The sequence below is a fragment of the Triticum aestivum genome, chromosome 2B, assembly GCF_018294505.1.
Source record: "Triticum aestivum cultivar Chinese Spring chromosome 2B, IWGSC CS RefSeq v2.1, whole genome shotgun sequence".
NCBI classification, from domain to species: domain Eukaryota; kingdom Viridiplantae; phylum Streptophyta; class Magnoliopsida; order Poales; family Poaceae; genus Triticum; species Triticum aestivum.
In genome coordinates, this window is record NC_057798.1 from 156,207,041 (window position 1) to 156,213,344 (window position 6,304).

Sequence of the window (6,304 nt, forward strand, 5' to 3'; positions counted from 1 at the left end):
TATGAGTTTTGATGTACCGAAGGAGTTCGGAGTCCCGGATGAGATGGGGGACAAGACGAGGAGTCTCGAAATGGTCAAGACGTAAAGATCGATATATTGGACGACTATATTCGGAGTTCGGAAAGGTTCCGAGTGATTCGGGTATTTTTCGTAGTACCGGAGAGTTACGGGAATTCGCCGGGAGAAGTATTGGGCCTTATTGGGCCATACGGGAAAGAGAGAGGGCTGCCTAGGGCAGGCCGCGCGCCCCCCCAAGGCCTAGTCCGAATTGGACTAGGGGGAGGGGCCGCACCCCCTCCTTCCTTCCCTTCTCTCTTCCCTTTCCTTCTCTCCTACTCCTACTACATGGAAGGTCTCCTAGTTTGACTAGGAAAGGAGGGAGTCCTACTCCCGGTGGGAGTAGGACTCCTCCCTGGCGCGCCCTCCCTTGGCCGGCCGCCCCCTCCCCCTTGCTCCTTTATATACGGGGGCAGGGGGGCACCCCATAACACACAAGTTGATCTACGGATCGTTCCTTAGCCGTGTGCGGTGCCCCCCTCCACCATCTTCCACCTCGATCATATCGTCGCGGTGTTTAGGCGAAGCCCTGCGCCGGTAGAGCATCATCATCGTCACCACACCGTCGTGCTGACGGAACTCATCCCCGATACTTTGCTGGATCGGAGTCCGGGGATCGTCATCAAGCTGAACGTGTGCTGAACTCGGAGGTGCCGTACGTTCGGTACTTGGATCGGTCGGATCGTGAAGACGTACGACTACATCAACCGCGTTGTCATAATGCTTCCGCTTACGGTCTACGAGGGTACGTGGACAACACTCTCCCCTCTCGTTGCTATGTCATCACCATATCTTGCGTGTGCGTAGGAATTTTTTTTTGAAATTACTACGTTCCCCAACAGCGACCACTATCCACCGCAGTCGCCATGGTCCGGCGCACACTGCATTTCTTCTCCCACTTTCTCTACTATCTCTTAACTCTATGTGCTAAGTGCAAGTGCTAGCTCTTAATTATACCCCATGCGGCCAACAAAACAACGTGTAGTTGCATGCGCCGAGACAATGCAGGCAACCAAACAACATGCCAAAGTTAATCTGCTAATGCAGGCAGTCCATATGCAGGGAACCAAACAACTCGCAGATGTCGCATATGAGGCTTTTTTTTAGAGCTAGACCGAGTGGAGATGTGTATGCAACGCGGGTACTGTAGGCGACGCAGTGATCAGGGACCTCCAAGCTGAGCACCCTGTTACGTCGCTATGGTTCCCGCTGATTCATGATTCGAAGGAGATTATGCAAAGATTCAGTTCATCCCGTGTGGTGGCTGTGAGCCGGAAGTGCAATGGCCTTGCCCACGAACTGGCAGCGTTGGCTAAGACTAATAGAGACCAGGAGACTATCAGGGAATGTCCCTAACGGAGTTCGTGCCCTCTGGCTCGCTGAATGTACTCGTAGCTCGCAGTAATTCACTCAAGTTATTATTCTAAAAAAAACATGTACCAACGATCAAAACACTTGACAAAACGAAACAAAAATATAAACGTTTTAGACAGAAGAAGGGAGTATTTGTCAACGTTTGATGAAAAAGGTGCTCCCGGCGGGGCTCGAACCCGCGACCTTCGGCTCATAAGACCAACGCTCTAACCAACTGAGCTACGGGGGCTGTTACTCTGAATTTATTCCTTAAGATATATGACTTATTAGGACATTTATATATTACCTTTACCTTTCCAGGTTCAGGATCTTAGTAATCATTTTATGTGATTTGTTTCATTCCTATGGTTCAGAACGCTGCCTTTTGCAAAGATTCATAGCGCTTTAAATATACTGCAATTCCTATAAATATTTTAGAAAGAAAAATCTATGTTTTCTTTGGCATAATTAGACAATCTTCGGCACAAGTTCATGCGGTATTCAGTGGTATACCATATTATTCAAGATGGCCCGATTTTGCAATACCAAGTTTGCTCTATTTGTGCATCTTCAGAATTTCTGAAACTTAAGAGGTCATATGCATGTCTTCGAACATCTTGTTACTTCTGAAATACATTCCCTCTTTTTAAATTCTAATATTTCTTGGGAATTTGAAACCACATAATCCATTTAGCCATCCCTTTGTAAGTCATCCAACTTGAGGTCGATCAAAAATACAAAATCAAATTCCAAGGACACACCCAATGAAGCACTGAACACGATGACTTCAATTAATGAGACTTGCTAGTTGTTAGAGCTATCATTCTTGGTTTCTAAAAAAATGACTCCATATAAGGGATCCATTTTTTATTATTTTTTGCGGGTGATATAAGGGATCCATTTTACCCCATTTAACTAGTTATTTCCCCTGAAAAATAATTATTTGCTAGTTTTCATACTTTATATAAGGAAAATTTGTGTTCTCACAAGGTGGACCCAAATATCAATGCATATGTGGCGTGAGAAGGATTTCAAAGAAGTGTTCACTATGTATTGAATTTATAGATAGTCTTCTGATGTATGGGTGGGGCGACCATTGCCGCAGACCATCGCGACAAGTTGAGTGGTCAGTGCGGGCTCCTTTGGTTATGCACCATGGTAGTGGCATAGGCCCTCCTGATCGGTGGCAGCCGTCGCGAGGTGCTGCTAAAGATGCCTGGGTGTAAGGGTGGGCCGTGGGTTGACGTTGACCCGGCCCATGTCATCGTTCATGAAAGTGAGGAAGTCGAAGACTAGGCTCGTTCTCGGTGAGAGGTCGCTAGAGGATGAAATAGATCCAATCTGAGATTGGTGTCCAGCCAGCGCCACCCATGCCTTGCGCTAACGGACGGAGCAAAATACCGTCAGATCCCTTGGTAGTTGTCCAAGCGCATTTGGAAGTCTCAGTTTGGAGGTCGCGCAAGGGATTTATCTAGGTTCGGGCATCCATAGAGTAATACCCTACGTCCTGCTTGCTTTGTTATTCATGATGGAGGGATACCTCGTGCGAGGGGTTACAATGGTGTATGAGATTGCTACCGAGAGTTGTTAACTGAGATGAGATGCCCGACCTCCCTCTATATAAGATGGGAGGTCTAGGGCTTACACAATGACAAATGCAGATATGGGGCGCCACCGCCCTTGTCTTGGAGGACACGAAGGTCTTCGACGCTTACTTAAGGCTTCTCCCTTGTCCTGGGCCATGTGGGGGCCCGGTATGCACCGAAGCGGGCCCCCCTTGAGTGAGCCACCATGGTGTAGGGCACCGTCAGCTGTCCCACTAGGTATTAAACCTTGCTTGTTCTCGAGTAAAAAGGTTGACTACCTAAGCTCATTGGTGCTAACTCTAAGACAAAAATTGAAAACAAAGTCCAAAACCTTGCTCATTCGTGCAAACTTGCAAAAGTTAGCTAGCACGGATACACTACTAGAAAAAAAGGTTGTTAGTGGCGCACCTATTTTGTCTATTAATGGCGCACTATAGGTGCGCCACTATTATCACGCCACTACTGATAAATAGTAATGGAGCATGCCTGGTGCGCCACTGTTAATCTACATAACAGTGGCGCACCACCTGGTGCGCCATTACTATCCCAGATACTAATGGCGCAGGTAAAGTGCGCCATTACTAGGCCTAGAAGTGTGCCACTACTGTTACTCCAAGGGGCCATGTGTACCTTGTGCTCTGGGTTACTAATGGCGCACTTTTAGATAATGCGCCACTGGTGTGTTTATTTCTGTGCGCCACTAAAGTGCAATATGGTGCGCCACTACTATGAATATTAGGAATTTTTTTTGCTTTTCTGATATTTGCACAGGTTACAAAATACATTACAACACAGAATATAAATAGCACAACATATAAACAACAGATTTATCGAATACAATAGAAGATTAGTCTCCGAATACAATTCATCATATTAGTCTCTGAATTCAAAATACCGAACAAAGTTAGAACATTACAAGTCTCGAGACCGTGAGTAGCGAGTTTGTCTTCACATTACAAGTCGATATCTAAACTACCATCACATAGAAGAGGGTTGCGGTCACGATGAGCATCATCGCGATGAAACTGATCTTCATCTGGTTCCTCCTCCGCTCCCTCCTCTCTCCCGCTAGATAGCACGCGTACCTAGCTTCCGCATCCGCCCTAGTGGTGTACCCTTTGTAACTGTTACCACTGAAACGGTGAACATGTCTCTGACACTCTTTCCAGTAGTCGTAGACTCCGGGAATCTCACCCTTGTACACGACATATGACGGCATCTCTATGCACTAGACAAACAAAATGTTAGTAGCAATTCACAAATAATATATAAGCAATATATAAGTATGCAACAAAAGGATTGGAAGAGAAAAACAACACATTAATAGCACGATTCATGGTCCTACTAATAAATAGCATCGATTACATATAAGTTGAACGGCTGTCCAAACTAAAGAGACATACAAGTTCATTAAAGTTTAACTACAACATGAGCTAATCGATATTTCAGAACTACATAGCATCAATACTTTCGACTCGACTCAGGGACCGGAGCGTGGATGAAGCCGCCGTCTATGGTGATGGTCATGAATGTGCGGTCGTTGTCAGCCTGCATTTGTAGCGTTGTTTCTATTTCACTGTTGGACGGTTGATATTTGAGGTAGAACTGCCCCGAGGTACGAAGGACATCTTGATAGATGATTTCCGCAAACTCCAACTGAATGCGAAAGAATTCTTGTCTGATGTCCTCGTCCTGGATTGCCGACAAGTGTGCGGCCCATTCTTTGAGATTATTTGGTAGCATAAGGTGATTACGGTTCCGTACGATTGCCTACATGTGATGGAGGGTGTAGTAGGCATCCTTCTGACTGCCAGGCGGCTGCTTGACGCAGGGGAACATTGTTACGTGGGTGAACACATGCTTGTCGTACCTACAAATTGGCCTCCTGAAGATGCCTCTAGATTTGGCGTAGCCGGGGAGAGCATCATCAAGAACTTTCTTGATATTTGTGTAGTCTTTCTTCGACTGAAAGTCCGAGTTGAAATACGTGGCCATGGAATATTTCGGGCTTAAGAGGATGAGTATGCAATGTGTGTCACTGCACAAAACACGGAATGTTAGAAAAAAAGAACGATTGAAATCTAAGAAATCATATGTTACGGGGCGGTGAGGGGATGACTTACTCAGAAAAGTAAGGCACAAGGAAGTTATCCTTATCTGGGTTCGCCAGAATGACGCCTTCGAGGTATGAACTCGCGACTTGCCGGTCCCCGGCGCTGCCCAAGGTCTTGGCACGCATGTAGAAGGGGTCAACTATCACGATGTCCAGGGTCTTGTCTCTAATGATCTGCATCTCCATACTGAGCGAAAATAGCCGAATGAAGGTGTAGTGCAGCGGATGAAGGTTAAACATAGCAAAGATGTCATCAAACCGCAAGACGATCATACGCCCGATGGTGCTATCGACAAAGACCTTGCCCTCTGGCACCTTGGCCACGAAAACCGGGTAAGCCACATCATTTTCGGAGAGACGCAGCTTCTCCATAGAAAGAACACAGTCATGCAGACTTCGCATAGCACCGGTTGCAGCATTGAGCAGATTAGTCGGTAGCATCGGCCTACCCGCCACATGTGTTGGGGAACGTAGCAATTTCAAAAAAATTCCTATGTACACGCAAGATCATGGTGATGCATAGCAACGAGAGGGGAGAGTAATGTCCACGTACCCTCGTAGATCGTAAGCGGAAGCGTTATGACAACACGGTTGATGTAGTCATACGTCTTCACGATTTGACCGATCCAAGTACCGAACGTACGGCACCTCCGAGTTCAGCACATGTTCAGCTCGATGACGATCCCCGGACTCCGATCCAGCAAAGTGTCGGGGATGAGTTCCATCAGCACGATGGCGTGGTGACAATGATGATGTTCTACCGGCGCAGGGCTTCGCCTAAACTCCGTGACGATATGACCGAGGTGGAATATGGTGGAGGGGGCACCGCACACGGCTAAGGAACGATCACGTAGATCAACTTGTGTGTTCTAGGGTGCCTCCCTGCCCTCGTATATAAAGGAGGGAGGGGGAGGTGCGGCCGGCCCCCTAAGGGTGCGCCTGGAGGAGTCCTACTCCCACCGGGAGTAGGACTCCCCCCTCTTGCCTTGGTGGAGAAGGAAAGGGGGGAGGGGAAAGAGGAAAGGGGGGCGCCCCCCCCCCCTCCTTGTCCTATTCGGACTAGGGGGGAGGGGGCACGTGGCCTGCCCTGGCCGGCCCTCCTCTTCTCCCTCATGGCCCATGTAGGCCCAATAACCCCCGGGGGGTTCCGGTAACCCCCCGGTACTCCGGAAAAATCCCGGTTTCTCCCGGAACG

General features: G+C 47.8%; 1 non-coding gene across 1 annotated transcript; it reads right to left on the reverse strand.

The window, feature by feature from the left end:
* Positions 1–1,586: 1,586 nt before the first annotated feature.
* Positions 1,587–1,660, reverse strand: TRNAI-UAU (transfer RNA isoleucine (anticodon UAU)). The gene has a single exon. It is a non-coding gene; the product is annotated as a tRNA-Ile (tRNA).
* Between the last annotated feature and the right edge of the window lie 4,644 nt (positions 1,661–6,304).